Genomic DNA, 21,063 nt, shown 5'->3' with positions numbered 1-21,063 from the left:
AAGAATATGAAGAATTTGTTCTCGAGTTGTCACACGTAAGTATAGACAAATCGATAAAAATAATTTTATCAAGTTGTTGTAAAAAGAATAAAACAATATTTAAAAAAAAAGAAATAATAAAATAATACAAATGATCGTGTTCCTTTAACGTTGCTCTTCAATCCTACGAAAGTTTTCTCGTATAGAACGGATTATGAGATTCTGTGCTTCCAAGCTGCTGCCGTTTTCAATCAAAAAAAGAAAAAAAAAAAGAAATAAAAATAAAAAGAGAAAGAGAGCGAGGAAGAAAAAGGTGAGATGAATACCATGGAAGGTATTTTTGCGAGGATTTTGTAGACGTCGAAACGCATCAAGCCGTCCGTTATTTCGAGAAGCAGAGGAACAGTAGGGAAGGGAAGGGAAGGGAAGTTTGACCCAACCTCTCTCTGTAAGAAAAGACGAATAGGAAAAAGCTTTGGGCGGTTTCCTCAGGGCTTTCGAGGATTTCGATCGGCTAGAAGAATTTTTCTTCTTTCCCGAGGAGCAGCAGTACCTCAGAGAGCCCTCTCATTTTCCGTCGCTTCGTACAACCGTGGACTCGACAATGCCAGTGATTTCTATCCATTCAATTCGTCCTTCCCTCTTCTTCTTCTTCTTCTTCTTCGTCTTCGTCTTCTTCTTTGCCGACACCTCTTGCGTTTATCGGGTGTCAAACGATGCGGCGTTGGTGGAACGGACCGAAAAGGATCCATTATCGATCTGTGGCTATCCATACACTACTTGGAGAAAAGTACGATGTGAACGTGTAGGGTGTCGAGAAAAGGAACGCCTAACTCCTATGAGCACCCTTCGTAGACGTCGTGGCTTGGATTTCGTGCCACTCGGTGATAAGCCGCTCCAACCAACCAACCAACGATCCAGCCCTTAAACATTGGCCTTAGTTTCTTTCGGCTAGAAACGAAATCGCTTCGGGGTTTTGTTCCGCGAACGAATAGCTTCGATCGACTAAGAAGACCCTGCTTTTTGCTTGTACCTTCCAGTATATCTGGATTATAATTGGTCAACAGTTGGAAACAACTGTTGTTTCTTAATAGGATCACGTAAGGGTAACATTTAATGGACGAAGTCGAATCGATGATGACATGTACACCTAACGATATTAAAAATTATTGGATTTTTATATAAAACTTTTGTTACTTTATATTATGTATTTTTAATTCCTAATAAAAAAATGGAATATTATTTTTCGTAAAATAATACGAATAAAGTGTTGCAACTTAATTTTAGATTTCTACGAATACGATCCATGTTATTAGCGTAGATCTAATTTCAAATAAATTTCGTCCTCATCTCCAGATTTCATTTGAAATTACTAAAACTTTCATGCAAATCCTATGTAAGCTAAAGGATTATGTTCTCCAACGAGCATTCAGTTTTATCCTAAGCAACGATCACGAAGGTTTATTGTAATCCTACACGAGCTGATATATTCTTTGTGTACGTGCATACATGTCCCACTGTTTTCCAACATCGCTATAGTCCCTCATATTTCTGCGGCAATCCGCAATGACCGACCGTGATTTCCATTCGACGTCGTTGCGTGTTCCCCGTCGGTTTACTCTGAGAAAACATGCGAGCTCCGCGACGAGGCCGAGACCGAAGCCGAGGCATTTACATTCAAATTTCTTTCCCTAGACTGAACCTCGCGATGCGTGTGACGTGGAACCAACGACGATTCCTTTGCCGATCGATTCACCCACCATCCCCTACTGGAAAAAGATTCTTCCGGTTGGATATATAAAACACAGAAAAAAAAGAAAAAAAAAAAACTAAGGTTTCGATCAAAAACAAGTCGTTCCACGAACTCTAATGTTCAGTTTTTATCCAGTAAATAGTATTTTAAAGTAGCTGCGGTTTATCTTTTAAGGAAAAAAAAAAGTTAGCTGTACCAGGAAGCGAATGAATATCTCTTTTTTGTGTTCTCTCATAAAAATGTAAATCTATAGATAGATTTATAACCGTGACTCATACATCGAAGTTGTACATTCGATGTTTACAACCAAATTTTATATTTCTTGTTGTATTGATAAAACGTTGCTAATTAAAAATGTATTTAATGCGACTACGAGAGAGCTGTACTTTCCTCTAACAAATATAAATGTTATTGAAAGAAACAGTAAGTGCAATGTTATTCGTAAAACTTACTATGAGTTCTCTTGGTTCGACGAAATAATAGAAAGAAATACGAGTCTCTACGCCGGGGTTAGATGAGGCGAAGCGAGCACGCAATATCGATGGAAGAATCCCTTGTGAGTTTTAATCGAGATGGGTAAGAGAATAGAAACGGCATCGGGGGAAAAGGTGATTACTGGGGTGGGTTGTTGGGTGAAAGTGTTCGAAGGAGCAGAAGGAGAACGCAAAGTAAACGAGCGCTAATTGGAGCTGGAACGGTTTTGTTTACCATGACTACTACTGTAACTACAATCAACTACTACTAGCTAGCTAGCTAGCTAGCTAGGTGGTATTGCGTTTACCAGATGTCTTCCCGTTGCTTTCTTCGCGAACCAAATCGTGGGGTTAGATTTCCCCATAGACGCAATAAAAAAAAGTGGTCGGAGATGAAGTTAGGCGAGGTTCGGGATTAACAAACGATTCGTATCCGTACGAATTCACTAACTGTACTCCGCCACAGGGTATTGGGTATATATATTGAATTATGTAGATACCCAGTCAGTTTCCTCAGGGTATTCTTACAGTCGACTGAGTTTCATGTGGGGTGAAGTTCTTTGCTGGACCCAATATAGTATTTACTTGCCGTGGTTGAGGTTGTTCACCACCTTTCCTTCGAATCGTAGGATAACTTTGGCAACGGATATTGGAAAAAATAAGAATTAGAAGCATGATAGGGGAGCACACTCCCTTCCATAAATTTTATTATCCCATATAGTCCATAAAATCAATTAGAAATAAAGATATGTACTACTTCAAATATTATAAAAGCAATAATATTTGCTTTTGGATATAAACAGATCGTTTATCTTAAACGATATCGAGCTTTATTCTTTTTTCCCTTACACATTCATTTTGTATTTTTCTTGTGCATAATAAAACGAGAGAATTCTCGCTTGGGTGTTCCAGCACGTATTTTCTGAACGAGGCCATCTCAAAACCAACCGCATCACGTTTTTCGATTTAAAACCCCAAAGGCCAAGAACTATCCGCCCAACGAATACATTTCCACTAGTTTGGTAAAACATTGGTATCGCGCAGCAAGCTCCCATGCCGAACGAAACCCTAGTTTTACCGGTTGTTTTTCCCTTCAGTATATACGTGTGCTTGCTCTACCTTTGCTATTTGCATAGATCTTCGTAGGAGCTGCACGACGACACATCTTGCTGTGCCAAATTGAATTTCTGATGGTGTTACCCGAACGACCTTTACACTTCTAGTCCCTTTGGGCCACTCTCTGGGATACTTCAATTCGCCTATATTTTATTTATCGTTTCGTGATATACTCTCTCTGTCTCTCTCTTTCCTTTCCAGAGTTAAAAAAAAAGGACATTACCGAGGAATATACCAGTTTCAGTCCGGTTGAAATAGTTGCTTGCGTTCGGAGGTATCGATGAAGTTTTCTTTCTGCATGAGATATATATATATATAGATATACATATATACAGGATGGCCAGTGTTAATACCGGAAATAAAAGTGGCAAAAAGCTGGCATAGGGATTACGCAGCATCCTCTTCGGACAAGTTTATTCCTACAAATCTATTTTCTTCTTTTAGATTTAACAGCAAGAGCGGCGGAAATCGTAACTCCACCAGTCTTCTTACTGGCTCTTATCGCGATAGAGAATTATCTTTCCGATTATATCTTCGCGGTATAATAATACGCGTCGAGGCGGATACGGAGACTGATGATCGTTAAAAGAAATTATTTCTTAACGGTTAGAAGCTAGCGGCATTCGAGTGCACACATATCGATAGCTAAGAACATTCGAGATTTCATAAACTGTGATACATGATAGTAATCTTAACAATGATCGTTCATAAATGTAATAAAGGTCATCTGAACGATTAAGGTTCAAGAATTAACTCATTTCTCTAAGTAACATAACGGTTGTCAGGTGTTTCTCCGGCTGGAGACACGAGAACGACTACAGTTATCTATTTGGTCATCAACTATGAAGTGTTTCATTTTAAATGGAAAGTAATTGGGATAATAGGTTTTTTCATACGTCAATTACCTAACACAAGAAGTAATTGCCTTTTTAATAATAAAGAGAGAGAAAAAAAAGGAAAATGGGAACGAATCTGGCAGAAAATTTTTATGCTCCGAATAATTTTCTAGATAAAAATAAAGTATTAGGAAGATTGCATCATCTAGAATGCGTAGCGTGTACTTGGTTGGAAGGTTCAGTGGCGCGAGAAAAAGAGGCAATTCGTGGCTACAGCATTCGATCGGACGAGGTGCTTAAGTGTGAACGCAATTACCAGCGTAACCACCTACGGTGGTATCGAATAACACGTATTAAGAGAGCCCGGTGAGGTAGAAGAGGGAGAGAGAGAAAGATAAAGAGGAAAGTGTTCGCGAAGGGGAAAGAGAGAAAAGAAAGGTTAGGTGCAATAGGTGGTGATTGTGGTGGTGGTAAAGTCGAGAGGCTGGGACTAACGAGCAAGGCGTGATACTGGCTGGCGAAGGAACGGCTAGCCCCCACTGTAGTAGCATTGGGCCCACCAGCGTCAGGCCCACGAGCATAGCCTTCTCTTACCCGCGTCCACGCGTTCGTCTTCGGTCATTGATCGCAATCTCTCGCTAACGAGCTTACCGCCGGGTGCGAAAATCTTACCCGGGGCACACCACGGTCCCGACCTGTGCCTTCTCTCTCTCTCTCTTTTTGCTTTCCAGTATTCTCTTTTTCAACATCTCGCTTCTTCTTAGCCTTTCCTTTTCTTGCCTTCTTCTTCTGTTTATTTTTTTTCCCATCTCGAAGATTCCTCGAGTGCCTACCTGCGTGCTCGATGATAATCGAGCAAGATCCACCACTGGGCTTCCTCACGAACCAGCCAGGATCTTTATTTACAAAATCGATCAGCCCGTTTAAACGTGATCGTTATTTATGACTTTAAAACAGAGGATCGGGGTCGGTTCATCTTTACCTACCTGCAGGTATCTCTCGTAATTCAAACAGCGTCCTGCTATGAGTAAAGAGAAAAGAAAAATATCGTCATAAGTTGGGAACGAAGTTCAATGACCCTAATGAAGATCGATTCTAATCACAGAAATGTTAATGTCTGTTTGGAATAAGTGAAAGCGAGATGATGAAATTGGGGATAGGGGACGGGGGTGTCCAATGGATCAGTTTCGGCACTGAATTACATTGGCCCCAAAATCTTAAGGGGGTTGGCTACGACATTCAATGTCGTGCACGCCTACGCAGATGGTGTGCTCGGGGTGTAGCAGTTAATTTCCTCCGTCCAAACAGCACTAATCCCGAGTGACATAAGCCAACTGACGGCTAGAGAAGAGACTATTATATCGTTCTAGGAGAGAGTCAAAGTGGGAGAGAGAGAGTGAGATGGAAACAGGACAAAGACAGAGAGAAATAGAGGAAGGGACTTGGAATACTGGGGGAATAGACAGAGAAAGAGATAACAAAGTTCGGACGAACTCAACTACGTACTCCGTTATGTTTCTTTGTCACTTTATCCTCTCTTTCTCTTTCATCTCTCTTTTCTTGTTCTTTCCGCGAGTAGGTACGTGTAAGCAGTGTGGTGTTCCGCGTCCGTGCAAGCCGAATGAAACACGTAGCCAATTAAAGCGAGCTGTACGTTCCGGTTTTGCTTGTGAATCAAGTTGTACGATGCATCGTTCTCCAAATCCTTTGTACACATACACCAGTCGTGAAAACCTTGCCAACGGGAATTCGTATAATCTCCAACGTTGAACTTGTAACTTGAGATTGAACGAATAAAATTATGGTTTACAAACTTGTTCCTCGATCTTATGCATTATTTGTTCTCGACATAATTTATCCGTTATTTAAACACTTTTTTAAAAACGCTATTGCACATCGGTGTTTGTGAGTTATAAGTATCAATCCTAGAATAGCTAAAATATATTCTATCAAAGTCACACACACACACATTGTTTGAAAATAATAATTTTGTTCTAAGGATAAGATAAAAGAAGAAATAATCCCGAAACATCAAACCTTCCTTCAACTTTGGGATTTTTTGCGATGACACTGTAAACTCTATAGGCTTTCTTTCGGATTTATTTTCTATCTCGGTTCGTTACGCTCCAATTTTCTCTACCTGCTGTAGTCCCTTTCCACGACAAGGAGACCTAACGTAAAAGGATTTATAGGAGACACCATGTGACATGCCGTCATCCTATTACGGATCATCGTAAGCCTATTTGTTTAGGATCGGAACGGTCACGAGCTTAGATCGTCATCTAATTGTCTGGAGTAACGTGTGTTCCAAAGTTGCAGCAACCTGACGTTCCCATTGGCCAGGTTCACAAGTTCTCCTCTTCCTTCCAAGAGCCTCTATGACGAACCACTTTTGTTGTTAGCATCGTGAGAAGCAGATGCACTAATGCCAAACCGTTTGACGCGATATTTACTTTACTAACAAGGCGAAAGTAGTCTTTCTAGGCAGTAGGATAGAGATAATACGAAAACTAGGGACGAATGGAGCCGAGAGGTAAAGAGAGATAAAATCCTGAAGTAGGAAGAGAACAGACAAGCTATGGGCTTTCTGCTCTAAATATATATCTTCGAGCTTGTTGTATGGGAAGTGACGAGGGAGAGATATTTTCTCTCCCTCGTTCCATAACGAGCGGGGAAAAACGATGCCACCTGCTCTTCTTGCCGTGCGCATGAACTTTAATTAATAGGCTCGAAAAACGACGTTTAATAAAGTACATTAAGCTGGAAGAACGTACCCAGACATATCTCTTTTTCTCTCTCTCTCTCTCTCTCCCTCTCTCTCTCTCGCTTTCTAGCTATACTCGTTCATATGAAGAATTTAATTGTCGACTTTTAATTGGATAGCACGAACTGACGAAAAAAGTCAACGTTGAAAATTTGATGAAAAATCAGAAATATGCTCGGCGAAATATTTTAATAATATCGATCGTACAAGAATGATTTTCAATTGGTTTTAATAATAATTTTCCCCAAGGCTTGATATAAAAATATAAAAGTCAATTAAGCCAATAATAAAATGGCTGGTTACGAAACAAAAAAAAAATAGAACGAAAAACGAAAAAAGAAAAAAACCAATAACGGTTAACGATCAGACCTTAAAAATTGTTTTCGTGAATCGTTTTTGATCGACAGACGTACATTTCGGTTTATTTTTCTCGTGTCTTCTTGATAGATGTGAGATAGATTAAAAAAAAAATAAAAAAAAAAAATAGAGAAAAAAAGAGAATGATCCGGACTTTGACTAGGCGTTGTATTCGAGCTAGTATAGATGTCGATTCTACTCAACGTCTTGGCAAGATGTGCGTTCGACGCGTCGTTTATGTTCCGATCAGGAGGAGGCATGCCGCGAAACTGACGTGTTCCTACGGCACCGGGCAGTACTCGAGACTAATTGATCGTACGTCTAGACGTGATCGGTCGTCCCTTAGTCTATATCGAGTTGTCGATCGAGTTCAGGTGATCGGATATATCCACTAACAGCTTCATACTATATCTATCATCTACTTGTATCTTGCCCGTAATCTAGGCACGAAGTTACTAGGTATGTATGTATCTATCTATTGACTATTTGTAGGATGAACAAATTTCGTTCTAGATTGATCTATTGAATTATACATCTACCGATTTCTGATTTACATATATTTACTCTGTGCGATGTTTCAATTGAGTAACGTCATTTGAATGAATATGAATATGTATATTAAACAGTGACCCAACGAATCATCATTTTAACGTTCATTCTTTCATCGGCAAAAATAGTCGCAATTACTAAAGTAGAATAATAATTCGTCGGTGCAATCGTTATTTGGACGGACAGAATGCTAGGAATGGTATATGGGTTCGAGCCAAGGTCATGTCGGAAAAAGTCGGCATTAGCAAGTTGTTACTAAATTTAAGCATATACTACCGTTATTCGTTCTTCGAGTTTAAACGCTTGTCCCTTGCGTATAGATATTCGTGAGTCTTGCTCTGACGGACCAGATAATTGTTCCCTGTCGGATTAGGGAATATCAATTCCAAGATTCTGCCGAGTCAACTTGCCAATTATCTTATTCCTTCGTTGGTACACTCGTCATAGACTCTGGTAGTTTCTACTAAAGAATTTCGAAGAAAACATTTGCCTGAAACGATTAGCGAGGGTGTTGGAAATAACATACTCCTGATATTTATTACATCTAAAATTACTTTTGAAAAATTCGCCGAATTGGTGGACGGATCTTTGCAGGAGGACGTAGGGCTTGCGACGAGTGTGCTGACTCTGATCTAAATTTACTGCTGTGTTTCATGTAAACGACAGAGAAAGCCCTCGACATAGCGTAACATTCACGGGCAGACGGTTCGCACGAGTACCGACAACCACGAACGCTTGCTCTCTCTCTCCCCCCTTCTCCCCCTCTCTCATTCTCTCTATCTCTCTCTCTCTCTCTCTCTCTCCAGCTTCTATCTCCGTTTCTCTTCCTCTCACTCCTCTGTGGCTGACGGCCGGCTTATCTATGCTCCAGTTTCCTCCCCGCGAGATATCTATTCGTCTCTCGAGCTCACGTCTCTGACGCGTTCAACGAGCCTTTGATCGAGTGCTTATCGCATTCCCAACCCTCTAGCTTCGACCCTTTGCTATTTAAAATTGCGTTTCTTTCAAGAACTGACTGTTACCACAAGTGGCATGAACTGTTATCTAATGGAGTTGTTTGTTTGAAGAAACAAAAAAAAACTGATACGTTTAATATCACGTAGGAAAATATATTTAATGGAAATGATCTAGTTCTCGGTTGTTAATAAATAGTAGCTAACAATGTTGTAGTTAACAAGCTGATGACAATTCTAAAACAGAAGTAAAATCAATAAAGAAACTGGCAAGAATTGTCTGTCCTAAACCTTTTCTCCTCCTCCTCCTCTTCCTGCTTTACAACTTTTTCTCTCTCCTTTTCACCCTTTTTGTGTTCGTTCATGCGAGAAAACGCGAATGAGATTGCACCCGTAGCTGGTACAGGAACACCGCCAATTGTTGCAACGTCGAGGAGCGTGGCCCACACCTTTTTACCCTCTCTCTCTCATCCCCCCACGTCGCATAGCCACCATCCACTCGTGCCCATTGTGTTCCCATTGTATCCTCCCTTTTCTATTGCACGAGGCATTTTTATTGCAACCGCTCGTCGAGCTTTCCGCGGCTCGCAATATCCCTGCAAGGTGAACCTCGCGTCAAACGAATCGCAAACGTTTGTTTCCGTCTATGCTGGACTCGCGTCGTCCCTACTACCATCATTTTTTGGACCTTTGTAGCAATGAATATGAAATAGTTGTACAAGCAGAGAAATAGCACAGAAAATATTTTCTTTTTAACAATGGTATTTAATTTATCACCTATGTTCATAAGTTAATCCTTATGAATTTATTCCATATAATCGTTTTGTTACAATTAGTTGAAAAATGTTACGGAGTATAATAACCTGTTTCTATTCTTTTTTTTTCGTTTTTTTTCACTTTACACGTTCTCAAACGAAATTGAAATGTACGACCGAGAATGTAATTTTCTACAAATTACGATTTCCCTATTCTTTTTCTTTTTATCTTTTTTTTTTTTTTTTTCTTCTTTCTTTTTGTTATAAGACTTTACCGGGAAAAAGAATTCCACCCTCGTCGGGGATTTGCTTTATTTAACTAAGAACAGTTACTGCTCGATTCTAGTATTTTAATAGTCACCGAGTTTATTTCCCTCGGAATGGGAAAAACTATTAACAGAGAAGGGTGGCGGTGGCATCTTCCTCTGTCTTTCGATTTACATTTTTTAATCGGAAAAGAAAATACGTTGAAAGAAAAGTTCTTCTTAATAGCGAACTCGTCGAACCCTCAGTTATTACGAAAAGACTCTGAAGCATTATCGTTTTCCCCGCAGACAATCGTCCGTATAATATTTCAAGAGATCGAATGCTATTGTTCATCGAAATCGCAGTAATACATCGACACCTAGAAGTTCGCCATACTGGCGAACTATTGCGCTTGTCTAGTAACTCGAAACTCGTCGCTTTATCCCTCGACAGCAGCACCCCTAGACATTTCACGTTCAAAGTGTTTCTTTCTTCTTTATAGAGAAGTAACGTGAGATCCGAAAGGATTCGTCTTTCCAAAGACGTGTCTAGGGAAAAAATAAAACAAACAGAAATTAAAGACATATATAAAGATGAATTATTATTATTAATTACATGATATAAATACAATTTCACTTTCTTATAAAATTCATCGATTTAATATAATAAATAAATCATGATTTTAATTAAACATCACAGTTCCTCTTTTCTCGTGAGAATTGGAAATACTAAAACTCGTAAAGTGATGGCCATTTCAAGTCACACCTACTTTCTAATTCGATGTTTCAACGATGGTAAAGTCGAGGAAGTATCCTCGCACTTCCTTCGTTGGCTCTAAACGTTGAATATGGAGTTGTAAATGACAAGAAGAAATACTTGTAAAAGAGCTCTCAGGAGTTCATCGTGGTGTTCCTCTTAAGTTGCCTTACGATTATAGGATCGTTCAAATATACTTAAAGTACTACAAAACTTGCAAACTGATAATAGACTAACGATGGCTTAGAATTGGAAGTAATATTTCAAATCTTCGAGTAGTTGCTGTCACTTGGAACTTTACAATTTAAAATTAATAATTGTTTTTATGATTTACTAAACACCTAACCGACCTAAAAAAGAAAAAAATATCAACTATATCAATTTACAATAATAAAATACGAAATTTGCAAATATCAAATTTAAAGATTTTGAGTTGACGTCAAACCTCGATGAAGTTATACCTAAAAATGGATACAGAAGTTAAACCAAATAAAGGAATAATAGATATCGAAAAACTGGTAACTGAGAAGAAGACTAGAAATACGATCTTTTTACTATTTTATACCGTGACGCGCTTACGGAAAATGCAATCGTTCTGGCGTGGCGCCACGCGATGCAATTACCGAGGGAATTCTAGGCACGCGGAGGGTTTGATACCGAGAGGCACCAACCCATACACACGGTAGTAGACACGTCGTGCCATTGCACGAAAACAACCCCTCTGTCTCTGCTAGCGCTAGCCCTTTCTCCTCTCTTCGTCCCTTTTACTTCTCTTTCTCCAACCGATGAAAGGACGGCAGGGGTTGGCAGGACTGAAATTCCAGCTGGATACGATCTCCAAAAAGCGTCAGTCTCTCTCTCTCTCTCTCTCTCTCTTTCTCTTTCTCTCACTCTACAAACCCCCCACCACCCCTCTCCCTATCTTTCTCTATGAGAGACTCCCGTCACACAGATTATTATAGCTCTCCCTTTTACGATCAATACTATAAACGGATTATTAACGCGTGCTAGCTCGAGTCACTGTGTTATAAATGTGCAAAATCTTTTGGTCTTCCCCTTCCCATCTTTCTCCTCCTCCTTCTAGTCTTTTCTATCTCTTTCTCTCTCTATATCTCTCTCACCATCAAATTTGAAATTTGATTCCTCGATACGATGTTTCCCGTGCCAACGAACTTTCACGGTGTATATCTTTTTCCTCTATCGATTTTGTTCCAAAGTTTTTTTCATGTCAGCATGAAAAGTTAGATGGTTGATAAAGAGTGTAGAGTGAGATACTAGAGTCGAGCATATCACAAGAAGAGGATTTTGCATTAATGAATATGATCTGTTATTCTAACGGTGGGGTAGCACTTTTCTAAATCCTCTTATATATGAGGCGAAATGGGGACGAAAAAGACAAGGGCAGACGGAAGATGAGGAAATAGAAGCAGAGTAAGGAAAACTTGAAGAGAGTCCTCCTAATAAGAATGCTACTTGCAATAAAATAGGATTTCCACTTGATAAGGATCATGAAAAAATGCCAAGTAAGATCGTTTCGAATACATCAGCAGAGAATGCTTCTTGTGATTTTATATTCGTTTATTCTTATTTCAATGGCTTCAATTTCTTTTCTTTCAAATGTTATTTTCGATTTTTTTTTTTTTTTTTTTTTTTTACAAAAAATATTTCTCTATACTTGATTGGGCACGATGATTTATTCTTGTGTGTTCAAATTTTTTATTTTATTTTCCTTGTTTTCTTTTTCAAATAGTTAAACCTAGATTGAGTCGAATAAAATAACACAATTTCGTTTTTAAGTTTAATATGAAGGATATATAATATACCTAAAGGCAACTCTCAAAATATATTTCTATCAAAATCGTTGATCGGATAAATGAAATTCGACGGAGGCACGAAACCGTATCAAGAATAAGAAAGCCGCGTGATCTCTTCTGACACGTAATAAACCGTCCGCTCTGAAAGCAAAAGGAATAAAGAGTATAAGAATAAGAAGAAGAAAACGAAGAAGAAGAAGAAGTAGAAGAAGAAGAAGAAGAAGAAGAAGAAGAAGAAAAGGTAAAAGAATCATTTCACCACAATGCCCGAGGCTTTGTGGTGAAGACATCACGGATGAACGTTAATCGTGACACAAAATTGGAACGTGAATACAATAGGTGGGACAGTTTGATTTTTTTTCTTGATTTCGTTGTTGAAAAGACGATGATCCCCTAACCGAGCAGACCTAAAACGAGTTGAGTATTACTCTACAATATCTCGAGTCACGATTATTTTAATTCTATGACTTTCGTTTATGAAAAAAAAAAAAAGAAATGATTTGCTTTGAAATATGATTAAAACACGTTGCATTGAACTAACAATAAGTAAACGAAAAAAGGATTACATTTGAAAAATTAAGCAAATCGAGCAATGAATGACTAGTCAACCGGAAATGAAACATCATTGACTCAGGAAGATTCTTCTGTTTAACCACGACGAGATGTCAGTTATAACAGACGTTTCAGTAGATGGACCGGTTACCCTCTAGACACTCCTTTTCGCTAATAGCATGCACGCGACCATCCGGACCACACGTGCGCAATAATAGGAACGAGCTTGAAGTAGGAACTGGTACACGTGCAAACAGAAATACATATATATATACATACATATATATTTATATATATATATATACCTATGCTTGTACATTGGTCCACCGATCAAGCATAGCATAGCGACGAGCGTCTGTCGCTAGCCGACTTTCTACCGTTCCATCTGTTCCTTGTTACCCGGGGTTATTAATTAGCCGCTTTCTGGTACTCGGTAAACTTGGGGTTGTCGAATGCGACTCGAGTGACATCGACGAGAGCATTCGAAGTTATCCGGCATATGCGATAAGAATTAAAAACAAGAGAGCGGATGTTGAGAATGAGTAAAAAAAAAAACAAGAACGAACGAAAAAAAGAGGGAAAGAAAAATACAAACAAAAGATGAAAAAGAAGAAGAAGAATAAGTAGAAGTAAAAGAGTAGTATTCCGAAAGTAAAACGAGGACAACAATAAACTTTTGTTAAGCGATATCGGGAAATGCATACGCATCAGTAATATTCGACGAAAGTGCTTTTCTGCATCTCATCTACTTCGAAGCCTTCATATAGCTCTGGGATTTGTACGGCAGCACACCGTGTGTGTTGTACACCACGATGCGTCGTTACGTCTATGTTAGGTTTCAACATTCTCTCCGAATCTCCTGGTGGCAGCCTCAAGCGGCCCTCGCCCGCAGAAATGTAAATACCGCTCGGCCAATCAGCCTGATTGGTCCCATTCGCTCGGATGCTCGTCATTCAGCAGCGCATATAACGTGCCTTACGGGCCGGCTCGAACGGGCCTCCTGGATCCGCGCATTGTTCAGGGAATTGGTGTATAAGTGCGTGTACACGAGAACGCACGTAAACCGCGATTCCACCCAGTCTCGACGCATCCGGGATTTCGTCCTAGTAAACGAGAAGGTACATTAGTTGTCAAACATGTATATATGTATAATATACTCCCTATCCTACGAGATTGAAATCTTTCAACGATGTTAATGCATTAAATTATGACAATTCTATGTCGATTATTGGTTTAGGTATTATGCTAAAGATTGTAAGATCCATTATTTTAATCTGGTCTTTCTGAAATTAATATTTATGAAATTGAGACAAGAAATTAATAAAGTTTTACTTAGTATTATTGGAATTTAAATATTACGTTCCAAAGAAAACAGTATTTCAATACGGTTGAGACGCACATTAGAGTGCGTGCGTGCGTACGGTTGTCAAACGAAAGCAAAAAAATAAAGATAGGGAGAACGAGGGCAGATATTTGAGATTTTTTCCTCGAGGGCACAATGAAAACCAACGGTCTAACAGAAAAAAAAAAAAAAAAAAGAAAAAGAAAAGAAGACAGAGAACAGAGAGAAGAAGAAGAGAGTGGTGGAAAGGGTCGAGCAATCGGCGATGCGCACTTTGAGCAAAGAGGAATTAAGTGAACCCAAAGCCCAAGGTTGAGCGAGCAAAAGCAGTCAGTCAGTCCGGGGAATAGAGAGTTCGCCGCACGAAGGTAATATCCTTCATTCGTCGAGATAACGTGTTTGAGCGAAGGGATGTTTACAAGGGTGGACCGAAACGTAATGTGGAAGCGAAGGAAAAGAAAGTAACGACTCTACTTGAGAAGATGAACCTCTATAGTGGGGGGCCTCCTTTCTCATCGTCGTTGTAACATCTTCTTTCTGTCTTTTCCTCTCGAGATAAAGAAGAAGAAGAAGAAGAAGAAGAGAGAGAGAGAGAGAGAGAGAAAGAAAAGCCAAAGACGAATGGAGTTCAGAGAAAACAGCACTTACGTCTCACGTTTCTAATCTGGTCCGATTCTTGTTTACTGGAGGCATCGATAAAGGAGTAAGTGAAAATCTGCAGGAATTTTCTGTCTCGGAAATGTAACTTGAAATTTATTATGCTTGTAAATATAAACTTGGCAATGGAACAAAAAGAAGAAGAAGAAGAAATACAGAAATAGGATAACGCGTGTCGGCGGCGTTGGTGGCTAGGATTAGAAAGTTCAAGCTCAGAGAATAGTTCTGTTCGCTTTTCGCTTTCTCGAACAGCTGGCGCTTCTTCTATGAGGACGAAGGACAAAGATGGCGGTCTCGCTACGGTGTCGCGAGATCCATTTTAACGAGTCACCCACTCCTCGAGGGAGTTCATTGAGACGCCGGCTGCTTTGGCAACCGTCTTGCCTCTTCTTCTTCTTCTTCCTCTTTTTTCTTTTTATTATTCCTCTCTCAGTTACTCTTTCGGTTTCTCCCGGGTCTGATTTCTTATTCTTTCTTTTCCCCTCCCTCCCTCCCACCCCCCAAACCCCTTCCACGAATTCTCGGCATTATTCAACGGGCGCGCGACTTTCATTGAGGATGCGCGCACGTATTGACTGATTCGGAATCGTTCGAAATCAACGATAAAAACGTTGCTTCTTGGAAGGACAGTACCACCTCCTGTAGTGCCACTAAAATTGTTCTTAAGAAGAATCATTTTTATTGATTCCTTTATCCTTTTATATCAAAAGATACGAGCCGATTCGTTCAAGGACATGCTTTTCTTCTTTTTCCTTTTACTTTTTTTTTTTACTCTATCCGCAATAAAAATACTCCGATTTTAGGATTCAATTTATTATCAACTTTCCTTTCTAATATTTCTTTTTCGTTTTTCGTTTTTTTTTTTTTTATTGACGGCGCAATCAAATGGAAAATCATGGAAGCTATTGCAATTAAAATCCAATAAGAGCAATCGATGAAAGCTATGCGAAAACCTCTCCCCCTCTCCCCCATCCTCTCACGCATAAGTCTGGTTGCTGTGAATTTCATGGACGAAAGCGTGACCATTCGACGCTCAGTGAAACTAAATTTAGATTACGAGCGCGTTACTAATTGCACGCACGGCATTATAAAGCTTAATCGCTTTGATTACTTATTGCACGTAATTAAGCGTTTATTGCAGTTACTTCGGGATCGCTCTCGATGATTTATACCGGCGACAATGTTCTATATCGATCTATCACTTTTTCTCTTTCTCTCTTTGACTATGTCCAAATTTTCTCTCTTTATTTTTCTCTCTTCCTCTCGTTTTCATTCGTTCTCTCTTGTACGCAACCGAAAACTCGAAACAGTGCAGCTGCAACTAGAAAATCGATTCGATCATAAACATCGAGTCAATTTTAAACTATTTGCCGCTTGTCTCGTTTCTATTTATTTTCAATTCAATCTACTACCGGCACGTACGAAATTTCATTCCGCGATGTCCCGATATAAAATTTCATAGCTTTCCGCATCGACCGATAGAATATTTAGAAAATAAAAAAAGGAAAACAACAACAAAAAAAATAGATAGACAGGAAAAAATAAAAATAAAAATTAAAATTAAACAGATACATTTTTTTTTTTTAAAAACATTATTATACTTCGAAACGATGTGTATATCAAGATGGAAAAAAATATATAATAACAAACGTCCCTGGGAGTGCAATAGTTTATGCGAGAAAAAAAAAAATATATATATATATATATATATATATATATATCTAACCGTCAAGTAAGAAAAACGGAATTCGTTTGCTTGCAGGTAGGTAATCCAGTTTTGGAGATCTCTTCCACATTGAAAGATCAACCGTAGGAACGAAGGAGCACGAGGAACGATAAACACGAAGCTCTTTAGAAAAAATAAAAAAGGTAGGAAAATAACGTCGTAGGCCGATCTACAAAAGCTTTATACAATAGTAGAGAGAATCAGGAGATAGGATAATCTTTGAAGGAAGCACACACACACCCCACATATACGTAGGACGTTTCTTTTTTAAACTTGTTCTCTTTCTTTGCCTCCCCCATATTCTGCCTCATCTTCCTTCCTTCCTTTCACCCCCCTTTCCCCGTTAGTCCACAACTTTGAAATATTTTTTACGCAAAGGAGAACACTGCGAGCCAGTGGGGCATAGTCAACGCGTAGCACACATCGTGGCCATTTGACAATGACGAGAGGAAGGATTCGAGTTTTGGAAGAGTCAGTCAGGCTCCCAAGCGTATACGTACGTATAGTACTCTCTCAACAACAAGAGAGAGAAGGATCCGATCCCTCTTTCCTACGAAATAAACTGTTTTCTTAGGCACTCTCCGGGGCTCTTGAAAAATTCCTAAATATTTACTCGAGTGGAGGACCCCCAGACGGACGACACTTAAACGGTATTCTTCGAGCATAGTACACGAAGACGGGCTTAAGCTTCCCTGAAGGACGGATTAGAGCCACTCGTGCGCATTTCCTACTCTCTCTCTCTCTCTCTCTCTCTCTCTCTCTTTCATTTTCTTTTTTCCTCTATTTTACTTCTTTTTCTTCTTCTTATTCTTTTTCGATCCTTTTTCCTTTTATCTTTCTTCAATTTCCATACCTTGAGAAGTCTTCTTGCACACACACTCATACACATACACACACAGAGTATTTGCATCTAGGGTAAATCGGTCGTTTCTTCCAATTCCTATAAGTATTTCGAATTCTATACTTATAAGGATCAATATAAGTCTAACTTTTTCGTATATATGATTCTTACGACTCGTTCGAATCATTCTTCTATCCTTTTCCTTTTAGTTTCATTTTTCTTTTTTCATTTTTTTTTTTTTTACTCTCGACTAAATCGTAATTTATTCCACGTTTATTCAAAGCCCGATGCCTAGCTTGATCGGAATACGTCGTCGACACGATCTTTCAGGGAAGGCAAAAGTTTTCCCACCAGCTTAGTCAGCTCTACCTACCATTCACAAGGCTAAAGAGGCCGTGAGACTTCGACCCAATTTATCCTGGCTAGCTTAACTCTTTTTTCTACTTCTCTTTCTTTCTTTCTTTCTTTCTTTTATTCTTCCTTTCTTCTGATATCTGGGTATTTGATTCTTTTTTTTTTCTTTTTTTTGGTTTCATCATCTTCAAACCAACCGATTTTGTTCTAGATGCATTGCTAAAATATTTCTAGGTTAATAAAAAAAAAAAGAAATACGAGAATTATAGGAAATAAAATGCGAGAAGAAACAAGTTACTTATCGATAAGACTCTAAAGTGATAAAAAGAATTTACGTAAATACACCTCTTTCTTCTACTCTTTATTTTTTATTTCTTTACTTTTTCTTTCTCCCTATCTCCTCTATCCGTTCCTTTCTTCCTTTCTTTCTTTCATTCTACCTTTTTTCTCTTCCTTTTACTCCTTTTTTTTTATTTCTTTTTTTTATCTTTTTTTTTTTTTATCTATTTTCCTCAACGACGTTGTAAGCGTCGCAATGCAAAAGCATTCCCTTGTACGAAGTTGCAACGCTTCGCCCATCGGTTTTTCTCCGAAGGTAACGCCTTTCGTCTGAGAGCTTCGAAAAGTTTCGTCGAACTGTCGGGGACTCCGTTAAACACGAATAAACGATTTCTAAGGACAGAAGACAGAAAGAAAGAAAGAGAAAGAGATTGTTAAAGAAAAGAAAGAATAAGAGAGCAACAAAAAATCCCACTAAAGATATCGGGTTTCTCCGGTTCTCATTTTTCCTACCTTCCTTTCCTACCCCCCCTTTCCCCTTCTTACTCTCTCTATCTCTTTTATCATCTTTATCTTTCATTTCTTTTTCTTTTTTAATTTTTTTTTTTTAAGATCTCAACTCACCTTGCTCATTACTCGCCAATAATTAATCGGCCAGGAGCAAGAAGCAAGAATCGAACGAGTTCTTCGAGTTCTTCCTGCTATCTCCGCTTTGTCATCGCACCGGATAATAATTCTTCGACGATCGGCGTTGCGAATGAGCAACTCGTTCCATTTGGTTCGTTTCGATCGATTGGTTCCTCCGTTGGTACGCCGAATAACGGATTAATCCCTTAGGCTGTTTCGCTTCTACGGATTGTTTGATTTTCGTCCAATGGGGGATTCGATTCGTCGGGCTTATGTCGTTTACCTTCGACGTTGAACTCGCGACTTCGATTACTATTCAACTACTGCTCTAAGGGTTGATATTTATTTTATTCCAAAGAGAAAACAATTTTTTATGTTAGTTAAGTAAGAGGTATATTATATTTTCGCGATCGATACTCTCAATGTTAAGTTCAATCTAGAAAAAAAAAAAAAAAAAGAAGAAAATATTCAAATATTGGATAGAATTTTGTTTCTTTCTTTTTTCGTCTCGTCTCGACTTTTCTTTTTTTTTTTTATTCGGAAAGATACAATCTCCTTGAAGAATGGTTAGAATAATCAATATTTTTGCTCCGCCTCGCGTTTTCTTCTTTTCATCTACGAATATATATCTCTCGTGCATTCCAAGAGGAGTATAAGATTCTCGCGTAGAATCTAAAAAGGCAGGGAAGTGTACCTTCTAGGATGCAAACTTCAACCCTACCCTCCTTTATTCTGTACAATAAAGCGTGTGCCGGAGGAAAAAAACAGACAGAAAATACAGACAAGAGAATAGAGAGAGGAAAAAAAAGTAAGAAAGAAAAAAAGAATGAAAGAATGAAAGAGAAAGTAGACAGACCAATCCAAGAAAAGTGCAAAGCAAGGAGATAAGGACGTTTATAAAGAAAGAACGCATGAAATAGAAAAAGAGTACGTGAACTTGCTATAAGTGTCTGCGGACGTGCACTTCAGCCCTATTCGGAAAATAAACTGGGCCGGCAGACGTATCGGTATGAAAATTTCAATCGGCCGAGTCAAAGTGTCGGGTAGGAGAAGAAGAAAAAGGGGTTGAGAGGGGAGCTGGGGGAATAGTGGGGTTGGACGTGGTCGAAAGCGTTGGAAGCTGGAGGCGCAGGTGGAGTTTGTCGGGTGAAAGAGCCGAAAGGTAGTAGTAGGGAGAGTGGCAAGGGTAAAGTGGCTCTGGACCGAGTAAGTATAGCCTCCACTTTTCTATCTGCCCCCTTCCCCCTTCTCTCTCTCTCTCTCTCTCTTTCTCTCTCTTTATACCAACCTTTTGCTTTCTCTCTATCTGCTCTATCTCATTCTCAACGTTTCTCTCTTTCCACCAACCCCTACCACCACAGCAAGGCCTCATACCTGCCCCCCCTATCCCTCAGTCTATCCTTGTGCAAGGCCCTAGCCCGCGGCGAACTGCATAATTCATGGCCCTACTACACCGACCGCCTCCCCAGCCGACCCTCTTCCAGAGGGACACCAACACCCAACCCTCGTTACCTCTTCACCACCACTACCACCTTTCTTCTCTTCGTTCTCCTTCTCCAGGGTCAGCCTTGGAGTCGCGTGCATTGTACGTCGACGTTCTTATAACCCGCATCTGTAAACTGGCATGTGTTGGTTAGCATGAGGGGTTAGGGAGAGAGAGAGAGAGAGAAAGAGAAGGACAGTATGCTAGAGAACACAGAATCTCCTATGTGATAAAGTTTGACCCAACACAAACGCACGTACATACTCGTCCCAGCTAGCCTTCTAAAAGCGACGGTGCAAAGGAATGTAGGCGAATATTTTGGCTGAATTATGGAATGGCTATGCTGGCATTGAGGTAAAGAGAGGATTATAAAGAAAGAAAAAGAAAATAAGTGAGAAAGAGAAAGAAAGATCGTATGAAAGAGTTTCCAACGATTTAGTCGGAAACGTCTGTTCGATAAATTACCTACATCTCGAAGTACCGACTTTCGTGAAAATTAATACGAAGGAGACTTTGATCTAACGCCCTGCGCCATACGGTGTGCGAATCTAAAAAGAGGGATGGTAGAAAAGGGAGTGACTATCCTACGGCTGGATCATGGACTACTACTGCCTTTTCATTTTTTCGTTCTGCCAGTGGACAAGCCGTACCGGTTTTGCGCGAGGAATAAATGGGAGAGACACGCTCTGCGATCTTGACCATCCCATCGCTCGTGCTTGAAGATAAACATCAGTGCCAGGAGCGGTATTACACGATAGTATCCACACCTATGCCGTACGGTAGTCAAAGGGACTACTCGTAATTAAACTTAGCGATTTTATTTTAAAAATATGTTTCTTTAGATTCTTGAA

General features: G+C 39.4%; 1 protein-coding gene across 3 annotated transcripts in view; it reads left to right on the top strand.

The window, feature by feature from the left end:
* Window positions 1–21,063, top strand: part of LOC106789119 (discoidin domain-containing receptor 2-like) — an 82,491-nt gene that overhangs the window by 37,504 nt on the left and 23,924 nt on the right. For 2 of the 3 annotated variants that reach the window (XM_014753263.1, XM_014753172.1), the window contains one exon: window positions 16,665–16,771. The exons of the other annotated variant lie outside the window; for it this stretch is intronic. The gene's annotated coding sequence lies outside the window, so the exon portion shown is untranslated. The remainder of the gene's footprint in view (window positions 1–16,664; window positions 16,772–21,063) is intronic. 3 annotated transcript variants of the gene reach the window in all.

This window comes from Polistes canadensis, unplaced genomic scaffold, assembly GCF_001313835.1.
Source record: "Polistes canadensis isolate GaletaPanama2010 unplaced genomic scaffold, ASM131383v1 scaffold_0, whole genome shotgun sequence".
Lineage (NCBI taxonomy): Eukaryota > Metazoa > Arthropoda > Insecta > Hymenoptera > Vespidae > Polistes > Polistes canadensis.
Note: the sequence above shows the minus strand (reverse complement) of the source record. Positions and strands in the feature narration are given on the sequence as shown.